We start from the raw sequence: 13403 nt of genomic DNA, 5'->3' as shown, positions 1-13403 counted from the left end.
GTGAATGTGGCAGATTCCATGGTGTTTCTCAGATATGTCTGCTTTTCTCTATGACGCTGAGCTTAGCTGGCTAATGGTATTCACACACAGACAATTCAGAACCACTTTCTGCTGATGAGACCAGTGTCCTGTGGTAAATGGCCAGAGCATAGTTATAACTTAGCAAGATGTGCACGTGAGTTGTTCTTGGAGTTTGCAGGTGAGAGGTTCTATGACCATAAAAGAATGCCATTCGAGTATAATTTGAGTCATGGAGTCATCCTTTCAGAAGTGACTCTTAGAGTCTGTAAGTGATATATATCTATTGCCTGCCAAGGTTCATCTAGTCATCTACTTCTTAAAAGAGTTTTATAAAAGAAAAGAGCGCATTAAATAATGTTATACTATAAGTCAGAAATCTTGTACGCCTAATAGAAACTAGCAAAAAATCATATAAGATGTACCATGCTGCCAGCTGGTCAGCACGTATTTACTGAGCCATACTAACTTGACACAGAAACATACTATGCGGTGTGAAATCTAGCCTCCTAGAGAAGACGAACATGAATACAATAGCTACGGAGGACCGTGAGCCAAGGTTTTGTGGAGAACTCAGTGGCTTGTTCACATAACAGATTGGCCATGTTTAAAAAAAAAAAAAAAAAAAAGTCAGCTGGCGGCAGTGAGTGCATGTTCTCGGAGACGTAATGGGTGTTGGGCACCGGATGAGAGCACACGTTGTCTACACTGGCCCCAGAGCATGCGGTAATGAAGACAAAGCCATGATGTACTGTGTTGCTCTACCAGGTACGACATCTTGGGGGGCAGATACACACCTGTCTAAAAGCTTCCTGCATCCTGTTGCTAACTGGGGTGGGCATGTGTCTTTATACACAGGGAGAAGGGGACTTCTTAGCTCCCATGTACTGCCACACGAGGAGGGCACTGCACAATAAAAATCAAAGTACAGGGGAGGGAGAAAGATAGGACAGGTGGTGGAAGGGTGCTCTTCAGGCAGGGGTACTGAAGCCTTGTCACGTCAGTGGGAAAAATGCAATGTCGTCCTCTCTCCTCCCACCTGCTGTAACTTGAACTCACAGGGAGACACGTTGTCTTTTCTATACAAACCCAGCATAGTACAGTGGTAAAAAGTCAGTTATCAGGAGACTGCTAGAACACAGGTTCAAAAGGCATCTCTGTCATTTTTCTAGCGCTCGTGGCTCTAGGCAAAACCATTTACTGCGAGACTCTGACTGCAGCAAGGGCCTTCATCTCCTGTAGTTCCAGAGGGCAGAGAAGAAAAATTTAACAGAAGAGAATTCTCCCTAAGCTCTGGGCTCAGCCCCGATGCCCCTCTTCACCACGATGCTTCATATCTAATCTGGGTTTCTCCAGGGATTCTGGGGATGCCAAGGTCATTTATAAGGCTGTGGAACTCTAATGGTGGTAGCCCGGAACAATGAGGCAAAGGAAAAAGAGGCAAACCTTAGAGCCAAAGCAGTGCTTGGTCTTCTGGCTTAGGAAGAAGGGTTTCTATTTCCCCTTCTGCTGCTCTCAGCTGCACTGCTCCCCCTGCAAACCATATGGGATGCTTCAGGCAGAATGCTTCTTCCTTTGGGTAATAAACCTGCCTTCAGGTTGGATTCCTGATAGCTTGCTCAAGAATTTCCACCTAAAATCAAATAAGCAGCTCTTGGGGAAATTATTCCTAGGGCTTTCCCCACAGAAATGAACAAATTGGGAAAAGATTATTTAAAAATTCAGATGGGAAGAAAGGGTTTGAGGAAGTAGGGCAGGGGAGAAACGTGTCTGGGTGCCATTTGGAAGTATGGAGAAGTGCTGTGTAGAAAAGATAGTTCTTCAGCTGTCAGTTGGGGACAATACTTAGGGCGTGGTGGAACTGTGAAGGAAGGGGAGTGAGTGCCAAGGGTACAGTCTCAAGTTCAGCTGCTAGATGGATGGGTAGCTCCACAGGTCAAGAAAATGGCATCTGCTTCATACTTCTGCCCTGCACAGTATCCAGACCATAGTAAAATAAATGAGCAAACATGGTAGGGTGATTAAGATATATTTTTTCTTTTTTTCTCTCTTAGTGTAGTGGTTTTAGGCAAATCTACATCCCTGGTTATTTAGAGTCTTTTTCTAACCATGGTCCTCCTCATGCGTGAAAAAGTTCTGGGTTCTTGCTTGCTAGAAATGGTCTCTTTGTGTGTGGTAACCCTCCCAACCCAGGAGATAAAGCCAAGTAGTAAAGCACTTGCCTGGTATATAGAAGGCTGTGTGTTCAATCTCCAGCACAGAACCAAAAGAAAAAGTATATTCTTAAAATTTTCAGTGTCTAGATGAATATGTGGAAGGTATGCCCGGTAGGCTCCAGGACTTTAGGAAAGATGTCTGTACTGTTCTGTGGAGTTACCTCTAGGTTTCTGGGGTCAATAGGGTTCAAAGGATAAAAGGGAAAGCAGGGCTCTGTGTCACATGGAGAAAGCTAGCAGGGCTCTTTAGTAAGAGAGGCTCTACAGTCATGCCATGATGGCCTCCCATTCACACGTAAGCCAAGGCAGTAGTTTTTCCTAGAGGCCAGGGATTATAGAAGAGGAGTATACTTTCTAAGTGGCATATGGGGTGGGGAAGTATCCCATGTGTGATTCTTCTCTGACAGAATACTGCTTCAGTTGCCTCTGGAGGAGCCACCTGTTCTTAGATTCTGAAAGAACGTTTTCTCATGAACTTCTCTAAAACCTCAGAACTTTTGTGTGATGATACATTATATCCACTGGCATTGTTTTGTTGAGACAAACTTTAAAGAATCACATTTCAGTAAAAGCTACATTAGTTATACTTAAGTTTTACTATGAGATTGAAGTGGCCTCAGTCACAATATCCTAATTATGGGAAGAATTACCTTTTCTTCTTTTGCTACCTACAAGTTCATTTAAATATTCTGAATGCTGCAAATGGTTAAAAATACCTTTATGAAGATGTCAGAGATCAAATATCACATTCACTTCTACCTCCATATGATTAGTTGTCTAATTTTAATCTATGCATGTATGAGTGGGTGTGTGAGTGCATGCACACACGAACACACACACACACACACACACACACACACACACACACACACACACACGTGATGATTTGAACAGAAACTGCATAAGGAATTTTCCATTTAAAAAGGACGGAGGCAAAACTAAGCCATGAATTTTGTCTTTTGGAAACATGGGTCCTGGCATTAAGGCATCAACAGAACAACACATGGTTTTTCATAAGTCTTTTTTTTTTCTTCTGATGCTAAATACACTATAAGATTCTTTCAATACCTACTGTGCCCAGGTCAGCTTGATCACACACAGAGCAACTAAGCTAGATTTGAGGGATGTCGCAAATATCTTTAAGCTCCCACTTTTAAAGAACTTCTTGGTTGCTTGCTGTGAGCTACATGGGTATCCATCATGGAGACAAATCTATAACAGAGGGGCTTGTTTCTGAACATTGTACGATGTGGACTGAAGACTTAATACAGAGAAGTCCGCCCAAAGGAGTGATTGTGGTATTTTCAATCAATAAGCCCTCGTAAGCCTTCTGTAAATTGACTTCAGAGAACAGGGCCTTGCTTCTGCACACCACTGTACGTTCTGATTTGTCTTTTGATAAGTCACTGGGAGCCAAGGGTTGCAGAACCACTGGATTTATGACCTGGAATGGTACCACTGGGTACAATGGAACAGTACTCTATCATTTTGCTTCTCTCAGAAGACTCTGTGAGAAGACTTTCTAGTTTTCTATCAGGGAACATGAAAGTGGGGTGCAGAACAAGCCTTGGGAGGTTACTCTCAACTGAGTTTGAGTGACTGTTCATGCAGTCTTAATTTTGGGTCATCTTCTGGTCCATTTTCCTCTCATATCCCATTATATTTTCCCTTTAACAGAGGTTCTCAACCTGTGGGTCGTGACCCCCCCAGTGAGGTCACATATCAGATATCCTGCATATCAGATATTTACATTAAGACTCATAACAGTAGCCAAGTTACAGTTATGAAGTAGCCACAAAATAACGTTATGGTTGGGGGTCACCACAACATCAGGAACTGTATTAAACGGTCGCAGCATCAGGATGGTGGAGAACCACTCATTTCAATGGGTCATTTTTCTCCTATTTAATTTTTCTGTCACAAAAATCTTTGCACCTGCTGGTTCTTCTAATTGGGATGCATCCCTCCACCGATAAACTGGGTCTTCTACCCTATTCAATCTTTTATTGCGGCCATTGATTGCTTATAACGTTTTCTCCCATTCCGCATTTACATTTTAAAATTTGTTTCCTTTCTTGTTTCTGTGCATCCTAAGGTCTTGAAATTCCTACAAAGTCAGGTAACATGTGTGCTCCCATTCTAGAGGCCAAAGAGATACTTGGACGAAAGGTGTTAAAATATATGGTTTACAGGAAAGCACTGGACCTTTGCCATAAAGCAGAGCATTGTGATTCTAGATTTTAAATAAAACAGAGCCGGTGTGGCTGTGTTCAACTGGATGTGCCTCGATCTTAATGTGGGAATTTTAGAGTTGTCACTCATCCTTTAAAGTCACGATTTTCTCAATAGATAATCTCCCCTAGGTGATATTTAAACATTACTATCTCCCCATATTATAAGGGATATTTTAATAGCTACCCTCATATGGCTTTGTAAATGTAAGAAAAGTCAGTACTGATGCCAAGTAAAGGGCAGGAAAAGCAATTCTGTTAAGCTTTTGACCTAGTTTCTCTCGGTTCCTTCAAGGCAATTGAGAAGCTCTCAATTGTGTACAACTTGTCAGTGATTACTCCATTGCGACCCGCGCAGAGGCGTATGGATGGGGAAGGGCTCTGCACGCTTCTCCATGGTACGTACATTCATTTACAGGGTATCCCATCTTCCAAAGGTAAAAAGGCCCAAGCCAACACTACTGTATCGGTTGCGAAACGGTATTTGGATGACATCTTAGAAGTGGGATTGACAGAGGTCAAGACGTTCCATGATGAGATGGAGGTTTGCGTGAGGGTTTACCTGGCAGGTTTAGGAGGTTTTGAATATATTTAGGAAATGTCTTCAATTGTTTTTTCTTTTGAAAAAAAAGGCTGGTTGCAAATGTAGTGATATGTACAGTTGACCTTTACTAGTTGTAAAAAAAAATACAGTTTTGAAATTTACAAGGCGAATTAACTTGGAAAACATAGTATTAAGTGGTGTGTGTGTGTGTGTGTGTGTGTGTGTGTGTGTGTGTGTGTGTGTGTGTGTGTAGATCAGGGTAAAGGCTAAAAACTAGAAGAAACAAAAAGAGGACAAAAATGAGTTGTGAGAAAGGATAGAGAGTGAGACAAGGGGCACAATGGAAATGCAAGAAGAGACACTGGGGAGGGAGCGTTACAAGGAAGGATCTGGAGAAGCAGGCAGAGGAGGAACAGTTTCAAGATAGGCTCTCTCTCCAAAACCCTGCCTGTCCCGGACCGCACTAAATCAACCAACCGATCCTGAACTCAGAGAGATCTGCCTGTCTCTGCTACTCAAGTTCAGGGACAGAAGGCTAATGTGCCAGGTAGAAAATAGGAGGATATACTAAATATGCTTTGTTCAAGAATCTCATGATGACATCTAATATCTTGTATGCTAATTTGGAAAAGGATAAATAATTTAAAAGATGATCAGTAGGACAACAGCCACGGTGGAGATGACGGCACCGCCCATCTTGATAACAGCAGCACCCATCTATATACTTATGGATGTATAACTGCTAAACCAAGTAATGACAATGTCCATTCCTAAGCAGGGATTTGAAGTGAATTTCCCCTTTCTCTTTTTAAATGTCTCAGTGCTGTGAACTTTCTATGTTTACAAGGCACAGATGTTATGCTTTCTCCTGTCATTAGTGCCATTAAAATACAGCACAATGCAATCCCACCACTGCTCTGCATACAGCAACCCCAAAGAAAGGATATTTGTATAATCAAGTTGATGTTATTAAAATAATCCATTTGTAAATGTAGGCTAGATTCATATATTCATATAACTCTACTAGGACATGTGAAGTCCTAAATGAATAACCTCTAGGAGTGGGTAGAAAAACATTACTATTTGTTAAGAGCTGACCCCACCTATGTTAAGACACATAGCACGGTATATAAGAAAAATAGCACCAAGTTATCTACGAAGATAAGAATGATTTCACTGACAGTGCATTTAAACAGAATATACTAAATGCAAAAGTCATTATGGAGTTTCCATGACTTTGGATGCTCTGTAGTCATTATCAAATAATACATGTATATTTTAGAAATTGTCTCTATAAATAGTACTGAAATGAGGAAATTCTTTTTGGTGGACCCATTTCAATTACTTATTTAGTACAGTGTCATAAAACTGTCTATGTGATCCATGGTAAGGGCAGCCTTAGAACCCACTAGAAGATTTTGATTACAAGAATAAATTATAGCACCAGAAATGTGGTAGATCATGAAATATTGATGCCAGATTTTATTATGTCCCACATAGTGATAATACGATAAAAGTCCCATCTTACAAATTAAATATAATTTGAAAGTCCTCTTCTAATAAAAGCATTTTGGTCTTAGACCCTCTACCAAGTCCAGACATAGAGAATTCATTAAACCATGAGGTAGCTTTCATTAAGTCTTAAGGGGAAAAATGTTCTATTTCATCTTTTCAAACAGCTCACTATTGTGAGCCGGAAGTGGAAGGAAGAGTGAGAAACAGCCTGAGGAAACAAAGCTGCTGGTGGCACGAAGGGGGCCATCTTAGTTCCTGGGAGCCATCTTGAAAACTTGAGCACTATAGAACTTGTCTGTTCCTGAGTCTTGGCTAGGGAAGCTTGCAATTTATTCTGTTTTGCCAAGAAAACAGGACAGGCCTTCATCCACATCCATCCACTCTCCTCAGTAATTCAGTCAGATCTGATTATCATCACCACACATATGTACTTCCTCTGTGGCGACATAAAATATTAAGCGGTTCTAGGGGAAAAAATGATTATGGTTATTTCTTCCTTAACTAAAAATTGCCAAGGGCTAAAGGAGCAGGACTGTCTGTCACACATTCTTGCAAGGACTTCTCCATTTCAGAGAGATGCAGCATATAAAGGCTGACGACTAGCTTCTGAGGTGACTTGGGAGTACTTATTGAGAAGGGAGTATACACAAACCCAGTGGTCTTTCTGTAGGAATCCCCTGTGAGGACTGAGATGTCTGAAAGACTTGTGGTTCAACAACTTTTACTTCCTTATGAAACTTCAGAGATTTTTCCTCTTTTAATCCATTTACAACATGGTGGATTCCTTCAACTCTCCATTCACCATGTGACTTTTGGTAAGTGGGTCAGATATTGAATTATGCATTTTCTACACCAAGGAGTGACAAGGAGTAGAAACCCTAGGAGTAGTTAATGCACACTTAAGACACCTATTATTTCTTCTGCCCATGTGTTCAGATATGTGGCATATAAAATTTATTCTAATATATAATGTATAAAATTCAAGTTTTTGTGTAAGATAACTAGGAAAGGCCGAAATCTGCTTCCATACAGAATGCTAAAATGGTTTGCAGAAGCCTTGTGAATAACAGGGAACTGGGTAAAACTGAATTAGCTTAAGCCAAAACTTTCCCTTTTTCCTCCGTAGTATGATTTCCCTGAATGTGAACTCTTTTACTTCTCTATTTACAGAACAAGGCAACAAAAAGCAGGTCTCATAGTCACAGAGGTAGCTGACAAAGCAAGAGATGGAGAAGCCAGCAACTCACGCTTTTCTGTTGCTCTGGAGACTTCCTTAGGCCAGGCTGACACCAACACATTTGGGGATAAATGTCACTTAACAGATCATGCCCCTCCCTCCTGGGCTTCTCATATTACTGCCTGTGTTAGTTTTACCGTTTTATAAGATTTTTCATTCTAAAGTTACAGTAAAAGTTTTCCTCAAGTGTTTACTGAACTGAAGGCACTTGTAGCCTATGGTATTCCCCTTGTCCCTGCTAGAAACTATGCTGACAGACACAGAGATCGGGAGGGAACTCCGGCAAGGCAGACGGCATTTCCCACTCATTTCTGGATTCCCATGTTCAGAGCATGACATATGAAACATGACATATGTTTGGTAACTGTCTGAGGATTTGGAAGAAGGTGGTTCGAAGTCCAATTAATTAATGAACATTTCTCACTCTATAGCTTGGATCCCATTTCTTAGTCTTCGGGAAACTAAGTTCTATATCTAAAGAAACAGCACAAAAAAGTTGCAAGGTCTCCTTTGCATGTCAAGATATAGCTAGACTGACCTCTTTACCTTAGAGCAAAGTGGAATAGTTCTTTCAATCTACGCAGTTTTCTGAAAGAAATTTAAAACAGGCTTTTCAATGTGTCCATATCTCCTGAGACTATGAGATTGAATCATTGATTTGTGTTTAATCTGTGCAAAACAGATGACTTTAGCCATATATCTAATCTTCTTAATACCAATCATATATAAGTTTGGAAAAAAATTATTTTCTCAAGCTATTTAATATCTATGAACACAAACCCAGAAACCCCAAACATGTTCTGAGCAAGTCTTCTGATTGTAGCATCTGTGGATAAAAAATTCAGGATGAATGTATCTTTAATGACTCATCCCACATTCGAGAGGATAGGTTCTGGTTTTTCAATGATAAGCTGAACAATTCTGTCTCAAACCAACAGGAAGATACATGGTTTAATTGTGAGCTCCATGGGGACTTAGATATTTGTACGAACAAATTCTACATGAGCTACAGTGTCTTCCTATTTAGAGGCTAACCAGTGTGTGGGTGGTGGAAATAGCACACACTCATCAAACAATAAGTGGCTACTTTGTCCAGTCGATTGTTCCTTCTGTCCACCCTCCTATTGGGAATCACACTGACCAATAAATCGTCTGTTTTCTTCCCATACATGGATTTGGTCACAGGCTTGGAAAACTGGCTATACTGTTTTTAGCAGCTTTAACTTAATGGAGTTTGATGAAGGAAATCCCTCTGTTTTTCTATAACGAGTCCTTTACTAACCCCTGTAATCCAGGGAGTGGAGCATAAGAAAGGATACATGAAGTTTTTGCTTCTAAGAAAAATAAATAAAATAAACATTCACCTACCTTTGTTGTCCCTCCAGCTGAAGAATTATGGTAATCATACTTTTTTAAAACATTAATACTCAGTTAATACTGTCACTATCTTTTTGAAAAAAAAAATAGTAGGTGATTTCAAGATTTTGTTCAACATTTGCTAACATATGAGTTGGTAAATATATATATATATTTATATTTATATATATTTAAAATATATATATATATTTAATCAAGGAACTGTCTTAAGGAGTGCATGAGAGACAAAATAGTGAAGGGAAAACTGCCAGAATTTGTATGAGCTTGAAATACAACAGTGTAGCATTATTTACGGTGAAATAGACAGTCCACTATTTATTTACAGGTTTGACACATTTCTCTAGACTCCTCCGAGTGTCCACAGTGGGCAGGAAGTCAGTTATTTCACACCTCTTATTAAAATTCGACAACGGAAGCCTCCTATGCTTCAACAGTCTGCTCCAGCACTGTTTTATGGAACTTTGGGATCCTAGGAGGTGGGGCTTGGTTAAAGGAAATGACAAGGCTGGAGGATAGGTCTGAGAGAAATAGCCCAGCCCTGGCTCTGGCAGAATTCTCTTCGCTTTGTGCAAAAACATGAATAGCCTTTACCACAAGCTCCTACTGCCATCGACTGAGTCCCTCCAGCCACTGTGCCTTCCCTGCTAGGACACCCGTATTCCCTCTAAATTGTGACCTAAATAAAGCTTACTTCCCTTTAAACCGCTTGTGTTGTTTGTTTTGACACCTTGCCCTTCAACCTCATTTCTATTCCTGCTGACCCTAACCCTTCTCTTTAAACCTCCTGGCCACAAATAGGTAGCAAAGAAAATGGCAATGACCTCAAATTCAGCTGGTGACCAGGAGGAGATTACCCCCAGTGGCAGAACACCGCGTCCCAGAGTCCCAGATCTTAAGGAAGGCTATAAGTCAGAGCACTTCTCACCAAGTGACCCAGATTTGAAGCTGGTGAGCTCTGTCTGTCTCTCCTCTGTTGGTGAGGAGCCCTGTGAGATTGGTGGGCTGCCCCCAACAGCAAATGTCTCTGTAGCTCCTTGTCACAAACAATTTGTCTCTACCATCTTCTGCCATCAGGATCCCAGGGAAGATGTCCACACTCATTAGTTAGGAAAGGAGTTGATTGCCTAAGTGTTTTGCCCTCTTTCTACCAAGGAGAAAACCTCATTACAGACATCGTGATATAAATTCTCTCTCTCTCTCTCTCTCTCTCTCTCTCTCTCTCTCTCTCTCTCTCTCTCACCCCCTCCCCCATGTGTGTGTGTGTTCGTGCGTGTGTGTTCTCCTTTTTCCCCATTCTCTAATAGGAACAATGGATAAATGTCAGGATCATTCATCTTGAATAAAAAGGACCTTGCAAAACTTGCTAATTCTGTTATGCCACACTTGGGCAGGCATGGCAAGGGTAAAGGAAGGACAAGAATGTGAGATGTAACTGGTTCACTTCTCTTTGCCTCTTGCTTTCAACCTTCCTTCCTTTTAATTACTGCAAATACCATGGTGACAGCTTTCTATCTGCCTCTAACAATATCCCACAAAGTAGAAATGCAGTAGGTAGAAGAGGGTTTTATAATCGGCGTGCCGTATTCTGTGCTCTGAAGGTTAAGAAGCTTGCCAAGGAACAGACCTCAATGCATAATATCCAGTTCATTGCAGTGTTGACTAAACAATGACTAAAAGTTCAGAAGATTCTACTTGTGGATCCCTGAGAACCCTGCTTTTCAGCACGAAGAAGACAGAACAATCGTGAGAGGTTTCTAGCCAGTGAATCTGATCAAATAAGCAAGGTTCAGCAAAAGATCCTGTCTCAAAAATAAAAAGTATACTTGATATTGACTTCTTGCCTCTAAACACATACACACACACACACACACACACACAAACACACACACAAACATACACACAAACATACACACACACACTCTCTCTCTCCCTCTCTCTCCCACGAACACACACACACACACACACACACACACACACACACACCCAACACATACAGAGACACACTTTCAGATCTAAACACAAATAGTTGCATATATGCACACATACACACACATGCACATACATGGCACACTCAGAGACATACTCACAGATTGAAAAACACATAGTTTCACACATGCATATATACACACATAGGCACACACAGGCGCAGGTACACACAGACACAGATGGCACATAGAGACACATTCACAGATGCAAACACACAGAGTTTCACATAGGTACATATATACACACAAGGTACACACTCATATATTCAAGCACACAGAGTTGGAGACACACACACACACACACACACACACACACACACACACACCCCTGATGAAGATCAAGGTCTTAGTTTTAAATGCCCTTCGAGTAAAGTGCTCTCAGTGAAATCTAGGCACCTATGAAATCTAGTCTATGCCAGGCATTGTGCTAAATGCAACCTCATTACTGATATCAAATTCAAGTTTCAGATGAGAAATTAGGCTTAGAGCAGTCACATATTTAACATACATCATCATGTGACTAGAGTACTGTAAAGCTATGATCGTTCCTTCTACACTGAAGACACACATCTCCTTTTTGCTTGCTAGGCTGATTCATCATAACAAAATGCTCTTTGAATGAAGACAGGCAGAATATGCGAAGATGAATTTTTAATTTTAACTGACATTCAAATTATAGTCATGTAAAAGGGCATTGTTTATAATTTATAATTTCACACACACATGTCATATATAACTGTATTAAAATTCTTCGCCCTTTGCTTTGGACTTTTTTTAAGTCTCAAAGTCATCTACAGTTCATATCTAGATTTAAAGCCTAAGTTACAGTCCTCTAACATTAGAATTGAAATGTAGCCTTGAACTTGAACACAAAGCCTAAAGACCAGAGCCCCACCCTTCCGTCCTTGAGCGTGGAAAGTGAAGGCTCTCCGGCCAGCGGTGCCCAAGGGTTGGGGCATCTTCCTCAGAGAAAGTTGGGAGACACTGCAGTCTGCGAAACCTCAATCCAGCTACACGGTGCTTAGTCTTCATTATGCCTAGTAGAGAATCCTTTTGCCACTCACCTTAACCAGCATATAAATGACAAATACTTAAGGAAATGCTTAACTAGATATGAACACCAAGGAAACGGTCAAAAAACCGAAGGCATATTTCCATACTAGTAAGGGAAGGAGACTCAGTTCAAACTTAGGAAAAATGTACATTTAATAATCTTTCAAGGTGAAGACTACTAGGATAATGTGGTTGAGCCCTATACCTTTGTGGGAACAGGGAGAGGCAGACGAGGAATGAAGAGCATAGCCTGTTAGTCCTTTCTGCTTGCTAGGCTGATTCATCATAACAAAATGCTCTTTGAATGAAGACAGGCAGTGGTCTACTTTTGCTTCCTAACTTGTGCTCTCACTAGCAGTGCCAGGATCTGAGCTAGTAAGCAATGATACTGCTCAGAATTTGCTAAGTTCTTTACATTTCATTTAGGATTTGGGGCAGTCCTATGAAGTTAGCATTATTTGTCTTTTCCCATAATTAGGAAGCTGAAGGTGAGGGAATTTAGATAACTCACCCCAAGTAACAAAGTACCCAATTCTCAGTTATTTTCTGATGCTCTAACTAATATTGTGGTTTCATGTGCTCTTACGGATTCCTGTAGGTTCTAGAAAGAAGGAAAGAATGTGTAGCATTGTGATGACTTGCAAGGCTCAGGACAATATAAAATAATGCACAAAATACAACTCAGAAAGCACATTCTGCTATAAGAATCCAAGAATAGCTGGAGCTTTCCGAGATGTTTAAGCAACTTGTGCTCTTCTTGGTGGTATTAGAAAAGAGTCTGAGGTTTCCAGTGCTAAGTTTTCTAGGTTGTTCAAGTCTGAGTTAGACATGTGTAATTGATGTCACCGATTTGTACAGGGAAAGGAAGGCCAATTTCCCTAGGATTTCATTCAGGCAGTCTAGGCAGTCAACATGTCTCCTAGAGTAAGAGAGATGGTCATGGTCATAGTTCTGGTCATTGACATGGACATGGTCATAAACATAATTATTGTCATGGTCATGGGTGTGTCCCTGGTCATGAGTGTGGTCATGGTCATGGTTGTGGGTCATGGCCATAGCCAAGATCTTGGTCATGGTCCCTTGTCCTAGTCATGGTCACCGTAAGGTTGTTGATAGACTTCCTTATTTTTTAAAGATTTATTTATTTATTTTAAGTATCTGAGTACATTCTTACTCTCTTATATTATATAAATATTATATACAGTATATACATGTGTGTATATAATG

At 40.6% G+C, this 13403-nt stretch overlaps 1 protein-coding gene across 11 annotated transcripts in view; it reads right to left on the bottom strand.

Moving 5' to 3' along the window:
• The window catches only part of Slc8a1 (solute carrier family 8 member A1), a 336986-nt gene that overhangs the window by 138450 nt on the left and 185133 nt on the right, over positions 1-13403 (bottom strand). The window lies entirely within an intron of this gene.

Source organism: Rattus rattus, chromosome 7 (genome assembly GCF_011064425.1).
Source record: "Rattus rattus isolate New Zealand chromosome 7, Rrattus_CSIRO_v1, whole genome shotgun sequence".
NCBI classification, from domain to species: domain Eukaryota; kingdom Metazoa; phylum Chordata; class Mammalia; order Rodentia; family Muridae; genus Rattus; species Rattus rattus.
The sequence above is the reverse complement of the archived record's forward strand: the minus strand, read 5'-3'. Positions and strand labels throughout refer to the sequence as shown.